The sequence below is a fragment of the Sciurus carolinensis genome, unplaced genomic scaffold (genome assembly GCF_902686445.1).
Source record: "Sciurus carolinensis unplaced genomic scaffold, mSciCar1.2, whole genome shotgun sequence".
NCBI lineage: Eukaryota > Metazoa > Chordata > Mammalia > Rodentia > Sciuridae > Sciurus > Sciurus carolinensis.
Genome location: NW_025920307.1, coordinates 5,631 through 19,254, shown reverse-complemented (window position 1 = coordinate 19,254; position 13,624 = coordinate 5,631). Strand labels below are relative to the sequence as shown.

The window sequence follows — 13,624 nt, the reverse complement described above, 5'->3', positions numbered from 1 at the left end:
GTCTGGTGGCCACAGGGAAGCTAGTGAATCTCCCCTTAACCTGCAGGAGGACCTAAAAAGAATCAGAACTGTTTCTTCAATATGTTATTAATTGAAATTGCCTTTATACAATTTATATATAATTAAACACTTTTTTCCTTTCTAGAAGAAGAATGCACCCCTTGTTAGAGATTTTTTAAAATACTGAAATGCACAAAGTAGAAAACGGAAGCCACTTACCCCAGGTAAGAATCCGCAGGACCTCAGTCCATGCTTCTGACTCCCTGTACATATGAAGCTGCAAATGATTATGAAGTTTCAGGTTGTATTTGGATTTTCCTGGAATGAGCCAAGGAAATTTTGTGGTCCCTGTACTGTACTTTCTGCCTGGAATGTTCTTCCTATAATTTTCTCTGTTGGCTCCCTCTCTTATAGTGCTCTATTCCAGCAAATTTCCCCTTTATCACAGGTTTTGTAGATCAACTGCTTAGCTCTGTGCCATCTTAACTTTCTCTGTTTTCCTTCAACCAACCTACCTGAAAGCTAGGTATGCATCTATTTATCCATTTTGCAATCTATCTTTGCAATCTAGCAGTTTGAAACCCAAGGTTCTGAAAAATAGACTCAACTCTGGGGAAGGTGAACTTTGCATGGTATTGCTAAAAGCGACATCTCTGGGTGTTTGGTATGGGTATTGGCCTTTTAAAGCCTTCACATGTGCTCCTTTTTATAAACAATGGTGATTACCATGTCCTGTCTCACAGCTGAACTAAGCCAATGATCAAAATAAAATGCATGAGATTTTCAGTAAAACCACTCTGTGAAGAAATTTCTGAAATGATCTGCATTGTAACCCAACATTGCAAAGGCCTTAAGATAATGTTCCAGCCCAATGACTTTGAGTTCTGCTGCATCAGAGATCCTAGACTCCCTTGGGGACTGTTTCTACCTGGGAACTCGAGAGTGGTTTTTATCAAGTTCGTGGATGAGAGTCACATACCTGGAGGTTGTGACTGGAAAGACTGGAAAGGTCAAAGTCAAAAGACTGGTAAAGGGTTTTCCTTCTGGCTGGAGTGACTGATCCAAGTCACCAAAGGAAAATGAACTATTGCTATGAAAGAGTAGCAGAGAGAACAACACCTGGAACCCATTAATTGGTGCCTCTGATAATTTCCTGCTCAGATAAATAACTTCAATTGAAAATCAAAGCAACAACATTGAAGAGGGTTTGGTGAGCTTTTGGTTGAAGGATGTATTTGTGAGGTAGGAGGAATCCATTCAAGGATCTATTGTATAACTTAATAATATGTAAACAAATACAAAAGGAAGACTTACTATGTTTAGCACAGAGGGGGAGTGCCAAAGACAGCAGACTTGGGAGAGGGCCAGCTCTGTGATAGAGACTCAGACTCATTGCAGACGAGTGACTCTGGACCTCCAGGTGAATTTCACCGAGGCATATGCTGGGCCTGTCAAGCAAAACACCACCCACCTGAGGGATGTGCCACATCATCTCCACCCAGCATGGCAAAGAATCTCTTCCCAGTGAAGGGAATGAAGGGAATGAAGAAGGGATATGTTGGGACCAGGAGGAGAAACTCATATCTCGTGCAATGTACTTGTGGTGGGCAGGGAGTAATGTTGATAGGGCTCAGGTCGGGTTGTTATGAAGTACATCCAAATGGTGGGTTTGGACTGAGTGGAGAATTCAGCTGCCTTTTCTTCGCAGGTAGGCTGCTCACAAACACACCACTACACACATTGAACCTCTGTATGGTTTCAAAATCAACTCTGTGTCTACTGCCTGATCTATCAGGCCATAGCATAGGGAAAATGACTTGTTATCACCTGCCTCCTGAAATACTGGGATAGAAATAGAAGCCCACCTCTGCAGATTCCTCCCTTCAGAACCCATCTGAATACATTCAAGTCTAAGATGAAAAACAGTTCACAGAAACATATTGCACATGTTAAGGATACCAGAAAATGCATTCAGCCAGCCTTGAGGGTCCCCAAGATCACACCATAGCTGACAGTTTTCTAGAAGGTATTATGGAACTCAGAGTATAGCTGCCTTCCTGGCTAAGATTTATTAGAGTGGTGTGATAAGTATACATAGCTGGTACACAAGGAAAGACCTTGAGCTCTGTGGAAATCCATGTGCAGGCCCTCTGTGCTCCCTCCTTCCCCTGAGGGTCACAGAGTGCACCCTCCCCCAGCTGTGGAGACACAGTGACATGCAGGATGTGCTTCAGCCCACAGAAGCCCACCAGAGACTCAGCCCCCAACCACACAGAGGAGTGAATACTGGAGCTCAGCCTCTCTCTGAAAGATATGAGTGCACCATGGTGTGGAGTGTCCTGTGGGCAGAGTGCACCATGTGGTTGCCATAAAGCTCATGAGTGACTGTACCCTGAGTGCCATTTATTATGTAAGAGGAGCCTGTGGGTGAGGTGTTCCCTGTGGGAGCTTACCCTGTGGGTGCGTTGTACCCTGTGGGCAGGGTGTTCCCTGTAAGTGGGGGTGTTCCCTGTGGGTGGAGTGTACCCAGAGAATAGTGTATATGTAGGCAGGGTATTCCCTGTAGGTGGGGCACTCCATGGGTGGCGTGTTCCCTATAGGTGAATGTTCCCTGTGGGAGAGTTTACCCCATGGGTGGGGTGTTCCCTGTAGGTGGGATGTTTCCTGTGGGCAGGGTGCACCATGCAGGTGGGGTGTGCCCTGAGTGTAGTGTCTTATGTGGGTGGGGCATTCCCTGGAGGTGGGGTTTTCCCTGAAGTGGGGGTGCACCCTGTAGGCAGGCTGTTCCCTGTGGAGGAGTTAACGCCATGGGTGATGTGTTCCCTGTAGGTGGGGTGCTCCCTGTAGGTTGGGGCATTCTCTGTAGGTGGGGTGTATCCTGTGGGTGTGGCGTACCCTGTGGGTGGGCTAACAGGGAGTGCAGGGCTCCCTGTGAGCTGGGTGTCCCCAGTGGGTTCAGGGTTCCATGTGGGGAGAAGTGTCCTCTCTGGGTGGGAGTTTGGAATGAGGCAGTGATTGCAGGGGGAGAAAAATAGTTCAGAAGAGTGGAAATCACTGGTATTTGTGGCTGGGGGGAGAGGGGTATTGCTAAATTGAGGAATTAGCCTTTACTGTGTGGGGAGTGGGAGCCCCAGGTTCCAAGCAGTAGCTGATGGGATGAAATCTGGGCTTAAGAGGGATCTGAGTGTGGGAAGACTTCAGAGGAGTGGGGGAAACTGATGGACAAATGAAGGGAGTTCCCCAAGGGTGGGTGGACCCAGAGAAGGTCTGGTAGAAGAGGGACTGCACCTGACTCTACAACTGGGGAGGAGCTACTGCAGTTACTGTTAATGTATGCTGTAATTATCAGAAACCACCTCAACCACCTTGAAGCAAGACATTGCTCAATCATGGCAAACCTATAGACGGAAACACGTTGGGGCATTGATAATGTGCATATGAAAACCTTGGAATGGTATAGAAAAATTTGTCTTCAATCTGGCATGAAGGGAGCAGGGTTTCAAAAAGCTTGTCAATATAAACACAGTGCAATAAAGATACCTCTAGGAAGTAAAGGCAAGGTGTGAATGCATCTACAGACAGTAGATTTGATTAAGTACTTTTCCAACATTCTACTTTTATGTTGTCTTTAATTTTTTTAGGTTAAGAATTGTTTTATAATAATAAGAAAGTTTTATTCTTTTGCAAAGGACTGTCGGGGTTTCCAGGACCCCCAGCCTTGGGCATGGTCAAGATGGCGCCTGACGCTGAGCCAAAAGCGGCCAGCTATACAGTAAACAACCAGCGAATTCCAATGATTGGCTAGTTAACGATGTGACTAGAGCATGCCCCCCTCGGTGACCTATCCTATGCTGGCAGCTGTCCGCGTTTACCTCGTGTACGCTCCCCTGATTGGTTGAAGTGTATATAAGCCTGGTGGGTGGGAGAGTGGAGAGGCAGAAGCGGAAGAAGCGGCGGAGGCGGAGGCTGAAGCTGAAGCTGAGCTGGAAGCTGAGAGTGTGCGGAAGCTGGGAGAAGCTGAGAGAAGAGAAGCTGGGAGTGTGCGGAAGCTAGGAGTAAGGGAAGTGTAGGAGAGGACTGTACATAATAAACTTCCAAAGCTTCAGACATTTGTCGTGTCTCTCTCTGTGGGCAGAGGGAGCGCGATAAAGACCTTTCAATTTCACTGCCAATCCACTGTAAATTCGGAAAAATGAAACTTCCATGGAGAAGGAACTCTCCTGCATTATCAGGAACAAGGAGGAATCTTTACTAAAATCACTTCATCTGAGCTTTTGCTGCCAACTCCCAGGCCAAGATCAGGTAGCCAGTTGGGATCTGGAAGTAAGTACCATGAAATATTTCATGGGAGATCAGTGATACAATGTCTGTATGAACTTCCAGGCCCTGAAACTAAGGAGTCCATAATTAAAACCTCTATTACCCTAAGAAACTATTTCAGGGGAAGTACATCAGAAGAATACCCAGGGAAAGCATTTGCAATGAAAATGGTAGAAACATTGTCAATGGAATGAAGACATTTGGGGGGAGTTAACTCTGCTCTACTCCCCACTGGCCAGTTTCCCTCTGGATCCTTTGTTTCTAATGAGCAAAATAATGACAACAAAGCTAATGGGCCTGAAGCCATAACATCAGGAAACTGAACAAAGAACCTTTTTCACCATATATTCTCCTATATGACTCAGTTCCTACTGGTCCTGGAGTCATCAAAGCTCTGCAGTTTTCACTTGTGAGGAATACAACTTGAAACCCACCCACACATCTACCCCTTCCAGTGACTGAAAGGGGTACATGCATGGCTCCAGAGCATAAACCCCAGGGTCATTTGGACCTGTGATTCATTTCACTCTGCAGAAGCCCACTTCCTGAGCAATAAGTAGAATTAATTTGTTGTCAGTGTAGTCTGCTCACAAGCCAATCTCAGTTAAATGGAGGGTGCTTTCCTGGATGAATTTGGGTTTTGGTTTCTGCTGTGGGGCAGGGAGACCAGCTGCCATTTACATGGGCTCTCACTAGGTTGGCTCATGATGTTACTTTCTGAACTGATGGGGATCTCAGGATGGCCTGGTGTATGTGAGTGTGTAGCTGTATGTGCGTGGGGTCAGTTTGTACAGGCAAAATGTGGCTCTTAAAGAGTAGCTGCTGTGACTGGATGAGACAGTAGAGACCAGTATAAAACCCAGCTTGCCCAATCCAAGTCCTATGCTCCTCACTCCAATTCTGATAGTCTTCTTAACCTCCCTCAATTTGATTTTCCCCATCAAAATTCCATTTCGCATTTACAGGTAAAATGAAACAATATTCTAGATACACTAATTTGGAAGATTTTGATGACATGGACTCAGGAACATAATTCATGGGTTCAGACCCTATTCTCTCAAAACAAAGACTATGATCTGGAGTCATCCTGCCCAATGCTGTCTAAGGATACACTACATTTGACATGCAGAAGTTATAAAAATATTTAAATTAGCATTCAATTAGTAAAAATAACAACAAATGCTTTTACATAAAGCTCACTGTTGTTCTTGTGAAGCACTAAATGACATGGGGTACTGGGGCATGCATCCCAACTTGCAAGAGAGTGTGAACGCTTTTAACCCATAGCCCCTGAAGCCCTCTCCAAATGCTTTCAGTCTCCTTGGTCTGGGTACTGAGAAGGTAGACCTGGCTACAGAATTTCACATTCTCCATCTTCAGGCAGGGCATGAAGCTGCCCAAGACCGAGGTCCAGATGAGGGGTTCTCATTCCCTGGGCTCTGTTCAGAGTGTAAGGAATGCTAAAGACTGTTGTGTACACATCATGGAGCAAGGGACACTATCATAGGTCACCATCCACACCAACCTCTGCAAACCATTTAACTGCAATCCATATTTCCCCATAATGATATCCACTATCTAGTTAAAAACTATGTGCCTATATCATTTCATAGAAACTCCAAAATGCCAGGAAATGATCTCTGTTGTGATTCTTTAAACATTAGGAATTATGGTGGTATTTCCCATGACATAAGAAAGTATCAGTTACTGATACATTTTTCCTCTAGTTTTTTCTTAAACTTTGTCTATAGAAAACTCGGTGTTGCAATTTATCTTTTTTCTAACATTAACTGGCAATACTTTATTGTTCTTGCTAGAACTTGAGCTGCTTGAACAGGTGTCAGAAGCTATTGATAAAGTACAGGGAAAATGAGTAAATTTCAGTTTGAATCTGAAAAATAACAGGTGATGCCTTTGAAGAGAGGAAAGCAAATTCACTCTGGTCATAAGAAGTCATTTTTACTTCTATTTGAAAATGACCTCTCAGAAGCCTGATTGAAACAAAGGGGCCTCTTCCCAGGTTCTGCTTGGAGATATGTGGGCTGAAGTGCAGATGCTAAATTCTTCCCAGAATATCAAACACCCACCTGTGCCCACCAGGTAGTAAGTAGGTGTGCTGGCAGAATGGGAGGATTTCAAAAAAAATAAGATGGGACACCGAGCAGGAGTTGGCGGTGACAGCTGTGTGGCACAGATGAAAACAGAAAAGGGCAGTCGGACGACCAGGCGAATTGGCTGGTTAGGTAGTCAACCTAAACGAACAAGCCTCACAATCTACATCTCACTCTTTTAACCAACTGCCCACCTACTGAACCTGAGCCCCTCTGTCAACTCAGGTTCATCCAGTCCCCAGCCCACCTATGGCAGCCATGGTGGCAGCCCTGGGAGCCCTGTCATCCATTTCTTTTGATTCTTGGGATTTGAAGATGGCTGCACAATCAGTGCTGAAGTTGTGCTAAAAAGCACCACCAGATGTCTCTAAATGAGTGGTGAGGCAGCCAACAGAACTTCAGCTCCTTCCTAACAACACATTACTTAAATGACCCTTGGGTTCAATGCACAAAACCGTTTCTTTACTATATGCTGAAGAACAAACGCTGATGCCAGTGAATATTTGAGCTTTGATGCAGCAACAACAGCATCTAGCCAGTGCCAGAAACAGAAGGCTGGCCCAGCAGGTGCGAATAGGCCCTCTGTCCAGGCAGCATTAAACTTAAGCAAGCTTACAGTAGCACCTGGGTAAGAGTAACCTCCAGGCACAGTTAGGCCGACATATAGGGGCCCTGCCAGGGGAGCATTGGGATGAGTCTGCCGTAATCCAGAGAGGCTTATCCGAGAGGACTCCATGGGGATGAGCCCCCAGAACCCTACTTAGGGGCGGGATGTGGCTCCGAGTCAAACCGCTCTGAGGTGGACAGAGGTAGCTCCCCAAATGGCTTAAGAAGAGGTGGTGTTCAAGGTCATGGAGGTCATAGAGGTCCTGGGAGAGGTGGCCTAGGCATGGAGCTATGGTTGGTGGTGGAATCAGTGGTAGAGGTTGGGGCTGATAGGTTGGGGAAGAGGAATTTGGAGACCTAGGCTGAGGCCAAGGCATGGACCGGCCCTGTATTGAAACAAGGAGCAGCTGAACAACCAGTTGGATGCATACATGTCAAAACTAAAAGACACCTGGATGCCGAGTTGGATGCCTGCATGACATAGACAGATCCAGAAACCAATGATTGAAGCCTGCTTGCCTATCCTTCTGTGAGAAACTCTTGTTAAGTCACCACATCTCTAAATAACCTTGAGATAACAGATGAGAAGAAACCTGATTGATGCTAGAACCTATCACAATAGGTATGGACTTACCTGCCACCAGTTTGTGCATTTATGTGTTCCTTTTACTTTTTGATAGTGTGTTGTATGAAACCCTTTTTTTTCCTTTGATTTAATTGGTTTTTTTTTTTTGTTTTTTTTTCCCTCTCCTTCACCCAGACTTATCTTTGAACATGAATGTGTTGACCTTGAGTGTACAATGCTTTGCCTACCTCTGCCTCCCTTCTATCGTACACTGACATTCTCTGTGCCCCCACAAAAAACTCCCAGAAAGATCCAGTTTTTCTCCTTGATGCCTTAGTTTCTGAGATAGAATTCTGTTGTACACCCTGTTTAAATGACCTCTTAGAAGTGTTATGAAAATATGGAGTTGAAAAATATGTTTTGCTGCATTGTTAGTGTTAAGTTGGAAACATTGATGTTGCTACAGAGAAACATAACAGGATACACATGGTATCTGATTTGATTGAAATTGCTACCAGGTGCTTTGATACCACATAGTTGGTAACCAGCATGCTAGATTGGATACATGCACTTTCTACCATCAAATGAGATTCTTCAGTTGCCTCTTGGCTTTGTATCATATTCAAAGGGATTGGACTGCCTTACCTGCAGTGGAGAGGAAGAAGTTATTTGGTTTGACTAGCACAACAGAGGGAAAGGAATGGGGGAGTAGGGGAGACCACTACTGGGAAGGATCAGGAACTACCCATATCAAAATGCAGTTATCATGTTTGTCCCAGATCAATCTTGGGCTTTTCCATTTGTTGGATTTATTTGATCCTCTTTTTCTCTTGAAGGTTTAAGTTCAACCATACTCTGTCAACTGTTCCAGTTTCAGTGGAATCTTGTATTTCTGGTTCATTATAACTAATTGTTCTCTCAAATCCAAAAAGAAAAAGAATAAAGATGTGCATGTGGAATTAAAGATTCCCACGATGCCCCCATTCAACTTGCCTGGGCACACTCATTCTGCTTCATCGTGCAGATTTCCTCTGCACCTGACCTGAGAGGTCTCCTGACTCTCAGGAACTGCTAAAACAGAGAGGCCAGGCAGGGAACCATGACTTTGAACAAACCCATGGAGCAAAGTCTCCTTAAAATCATCCACATGGATGTATATGTGGACTTTTTCCTTATTAATGTCACTGTTGTTACTGTCTAACTTCATTCATTTATTGGAATCTGCTCCTCCACAGTTGTGACTCAAATGCAGTATTTATCCTTAGTGCTGTGCAGTACCTGTTCCTCTTTTGATGTGCTGTCAACATCTATTTAGGACATCACCGCCCAGGTACCCTGTCATCTGCACTTTACCAAGCTTGATTCTCAGCACCAACCCAAATATGCAAAGCATTTCTCTGGGCAGATGATGGTACAATAGGAATGTCTATCAGGGAAACAGATGAGCTCTGCTAATTAAGGGAATGAAAACTTGAGCCATAATAAGCTACTATCATAATGAGCATAAATTACATTGTCACCCTATTTACAATTTTGCATGGCACAGAGCCTTGCAAATATGTCTATTCAATTACAGCATTCAGAGATTTTTAAATAAAGATTTCTCAATGTGACCAAACATTCCATTTGGAAGCCTTTGTGGTACAATAGAATTCAAAACCAGCCATTAAAGAATAAACACTGTAGAACCAGAAGAAAACTCTGGGCCAAGGGCCTAAAGTTTAGCAACTTTTTGAAAAAAAAAGAGAAACATTTGAGGACTTAGGAATAAATCACAATGACTATGACCTCTCTTTATGGTTGTAGAAAAATTGAATTGCATTGCAAATATTATTGTGGTTTAGTCAACTTGTTTTTTAATGTTGTTGGGGATGAAAACCTGGACTTCACACATGCCAGGTGAGGCTCTACCATTGAGCCATATCCCTAGTCTGGATCAATTTAGTTCTAATAAGAAAAGGAAATAAAATGTATACCAAAATTTATTAAAAAATCCAAAAATTTGCTAGTGTTGAAAATCCCTTCTAAACTTTAAAAACATAAAATCCATAAATATTTACTGATTTATATTAAAGATAAAAGGACTCTTTTAAAACATGGTGTTATATATATTCTTAAATGTAATTGAAAATGTGTTCTTAAACCATCAAATGTACAGTCAATGTTCAAATTCCCTTTCCTGTTGAGCTTCTTTTTTAAACTCTAATCTGTCTTTTGTAGATGACTTTTTTTCTTCTGTGGATAAGCATGGGTGCTTACCAATCCACTTTTTTTCTACCAAACTAAGCAAATCCTGTGATTACATTCACCTTCACTGAAGTTTCTGCAGTTGCTCATTCCATCATAACCAAGCTTAGTTTTCTGTAGGAGTCAAACTAAATAACCTAATTACAGAGAGGCAAAACCAGGCTTATCTTGGTTTAAAAACTGAATTGTGTTACCAGCCTAGAGGAAAGTTGCTTTATTGGACAGAGAGAAATGAATTTAGCTTTTAGAAGAATGAAGGTGAACATTAAAGCTTCTAGCTTCAGGAGCAGAGAAGAGAACCACAACTACTGGGGCTGGAAAATGGACATTAGCTTCTTCTTACCCCACATGCCCACAGTATGTCCAACACAGGGTAGACCTTCTGTTCTGGCTAGCTCCTAGCCCACGACCATTAGGACAAGCAAACTAATACCAACTTAGGATGCTTTCAATTGCATGTAGAAAAGAAAAAAAAGATTTACATTCCAATAAAGAAAAAGAATATCAAAGCTGTATTTGGACAATACCTGGCAGAATAACAGGTAGGGATGTGTCAACCATTTCTATGATGTAAATTGGGGCAAACCTTCTCCATACTCTTTGGTATTTTTTATTAGGAAGCAAAGCATCCCCAGGAGAAACCACATGCAGCATAGATGAAGCCATGGGACTTGCTTCCATGGGATTGTGTGGATGTTCAGGGATGCTGTGCCAGTCACACATCAGAGCTCACCATCAGCATAGCTTAGGTGAGCCTGGCCAAGGTAAAGTTTCAGGAGGAAGGTAGGCTGTCATGTTATTCTGAGCAACTGTGTTTGTGGGCAGAGGTGTTGCTATCTGGCAACAGACAATGGACCACCCAGCAATAGTGCCAAGAGAACCTTGCAGGGAGCTCTCAGCAGCTGGAAATGGGTTGTCTTGAGATCTTGTTCACACACACCAGTTTTGGGTATGGTGAAATTGATGTTGCTTCTTTTTGTAAGTTACACAAATGCATAGCTGCTCTCCACAGGAGAGGTGGTCTAGCATTGGGTAATCATCTTGACTGGAAATGGAAAGTACTAGGCTTTGGTATTTTCTAAATGTTCCCCAAATTCCCACTTGAGTGTGTCTTTTATTTTCAAAGAAAATTTTCTAGAAAATATCTTGCCACTTTTGCTTCTTGTGTCCAGTTTTTAGCAATATATGTCAAAGTAATTTCATTTAAGAATAATTTAAAAATTTATCTGGGCCACATGTATAAACTGACAAAATTAAGTTTAAAACAAAATGAGTCAGATCTGTTTTATTCCCAGAATGTTTTCATTCTGGTTGGTGAGACCAATGAAGAAGAGACCAACCTGAAGCAATGATGTTTGATTCAGAATATCATTATACTGAGGGCAGAAATGTGTCCCCAAACCAATGAGTGTCACAACTACCAAGGCACACCATGGGATTAGCTATAGGACAGCTGACACTGACATTAACAATCACAAGGAAAATGTACTAGGAAAACTAAAATCAAAATGTAGCTTTAGGTAACAATTTATTTCTATGACATTGGTAACAGAGAATATTTGGATATTTTCAACACCCTTGTGATGTTCCTATAGATATTCTTGTTATGCCTTGGACTCTGTCATTTTGGTGGAAATAGAAGATGTATTTAAGAAGACCCAGTTGTAAGTGCCACTCTGTTTATAGCTTCAACTCCAGGAATTACTTGAGGAATTAATTTTCCATTTTTGATGGAAATACCATAACTGCTTTGGTTTGCCTCCACCCGGAATTCCAGCAGTTTCCACATGGTAACCTAGATGTCTCTAACATGACCCTCAGCCATCCCCACATCAGGGGATCCACGCATTCCTGCAATCACTGCCTTTTTGGTCTGGTTTCAACCAGTGGCTCTGTGGCTCTCCTCCCAGGAACAGAACTACAGCCAACATGAAGAGACTTCTGCTCCAGACCAGGCTGCAGAAAGACTGCTGGGTGGAGCCTCTGCCTTCTCTGAGGAAAGTAACTGTCTAGAGGCTGCTTTGTGGGGTTTTGAGTGACAGAGTTGGGGATGCCACTGTAAGGAGAGCCGGTCAGTCTGTGTGATGGCAAGCCAGAGATCCCAGCAACACTGACGACTCCTCTTTGCTACCTCCTAAGATCCTTGAGCCAGAACCATCAGCTAAATCACTCCCAGGTCCTTGATTCAAATAAACTATAAGCCAAGGTGTGGGGGCAACCCACATTCAGGCCACAGTGAAAGCATGAAGATTTTCAATTGAATATGCTTCATTTAGATTTTTCTGGATAGTTGGGTGATGAGTCATTTTTCTGGATAGTTGGGTGAGGAGAGTTTCAGGTCAGAGGTATCAATGCAGGGGCATCTGGGAGGTGTTGAATATCTCCAGCTTCAGAGGGTCTCCCAGGAGAGAGCTACTCTTCTCAGACATGGGGGCCACTGTGCCATCCCTGGTAAGACCACTACCACTTGAGCCTTTTCCCTGTCCATAAAGATATAGCTTGAAGCACCTGGTCTCCAACATCCCATCCTGCCCTAAGATCCTGCAGTGGAAAGTCCTCAAGATGGATTGGTCCAGGCTGACCAAGAGGGTGCTTCCCACATATGTGTACTAATCTCCACTAGGTGAAGAGCTGGGTTACCTGGGTTATCATGGGACTGACAATGTGGGTGCACCTAGAGTGAGACCTGTGATGATCCCCAGGTCTTCAAGCTCTCAGCAGGAGGCATCCACAACCAAACCCTTGATTATCACCAGGAAGTCAGAACCACTCAAAAAACAAGTTCAGCAATACGAGCCACCTCTGCAGCCATATCCCCAAAACAAGTTTGCAGCCTCCCAAACCATGAGACTGAGAACTACAGAAAAAATCAGAGCCTTCCTGTACACTGTCCCTCTTGTCACAGGGCACTGAGATTTCTACTGAAAACAAGGATGCAGACTTTACAAGATAGCCATGCTCTGTGGTATCTCGCTTTGTACATTAGAAGCAGGGCCCTGGAAAATGGAAGGTCTGTCTTTGCAGGTTGGGTGGCTATTCACAGGGTCAGAGAAAGGAATGACCACTAGAACAGAGTGAAGAGGTTTCAGAGCCTGGACTGGAAACCCTCAGCATCCACAAGGTCAAGGTCAGGAGAGTGCCCTACAGGTTGTGCTGAGACCCACAGGATCACCTCCATATGCAGCTCCCAGTGAGAGGGTAGGTGGGGTGGCTAGGATCCAGAACTCTCAGAATTTTGTTGCAGTTTTTGGCCACAGATCTGACTCTGGGGTCCCAGCAAGTCAGGTCCAGTCACTCACCCGAAAGCAAACTAGAAAGTAATGGGAAAACAAGAAAGGAACTTTCCTCACCATGGCCATATTAGGAAAGCAAAATAAGCTCCAGTGTCTTGCTCCTGTCCTGGGGATGCTTGCATGAGCTCTCAGATTAAATGGAGGAGGAGTTGAGATGGAGTAAGAGGACTGAACAAGGATACAGTCCATGGCAACTGATCCCATATGTGTCATCTCCCTGCTGCTCCTAGGAGGGGCTCCTTGTCTGTTGGACCTGTAGACCCTGGTTCTAATGGGATGGGTGCATCTGCTTGGCAGGGTCAGCCTCCTCATCAGGTGATCTGTTGCAAGGATCTGCTGTTGCTGTGAGGTGCAGGGCAATGACTGGAGACTTCTAGGACACTCCAGTGCTGTGGAACAGGATGATGTATTAGAGCTGGCACTGAATGTCCTTGTCAACCTTGGAAATCCCTTAGTTATTCTTATCTCAGTCTTGAAGGGGG

General features: G+C 44.0%; 1 pseudogene; it reads left to right on the top strand.

The window, feature by feature from the left end:
- Positions 1-6,920: 6,920 nt before the first annotated feature.
- Positions 6,921-7,545, top strand: LOC124975561 (chromatin target of PRMT1 protein-like; annotated as a pseudogene).
- The last annotated feature ends 6,079 nt before the right edge of the window (positions 7,546-13,624 follow it).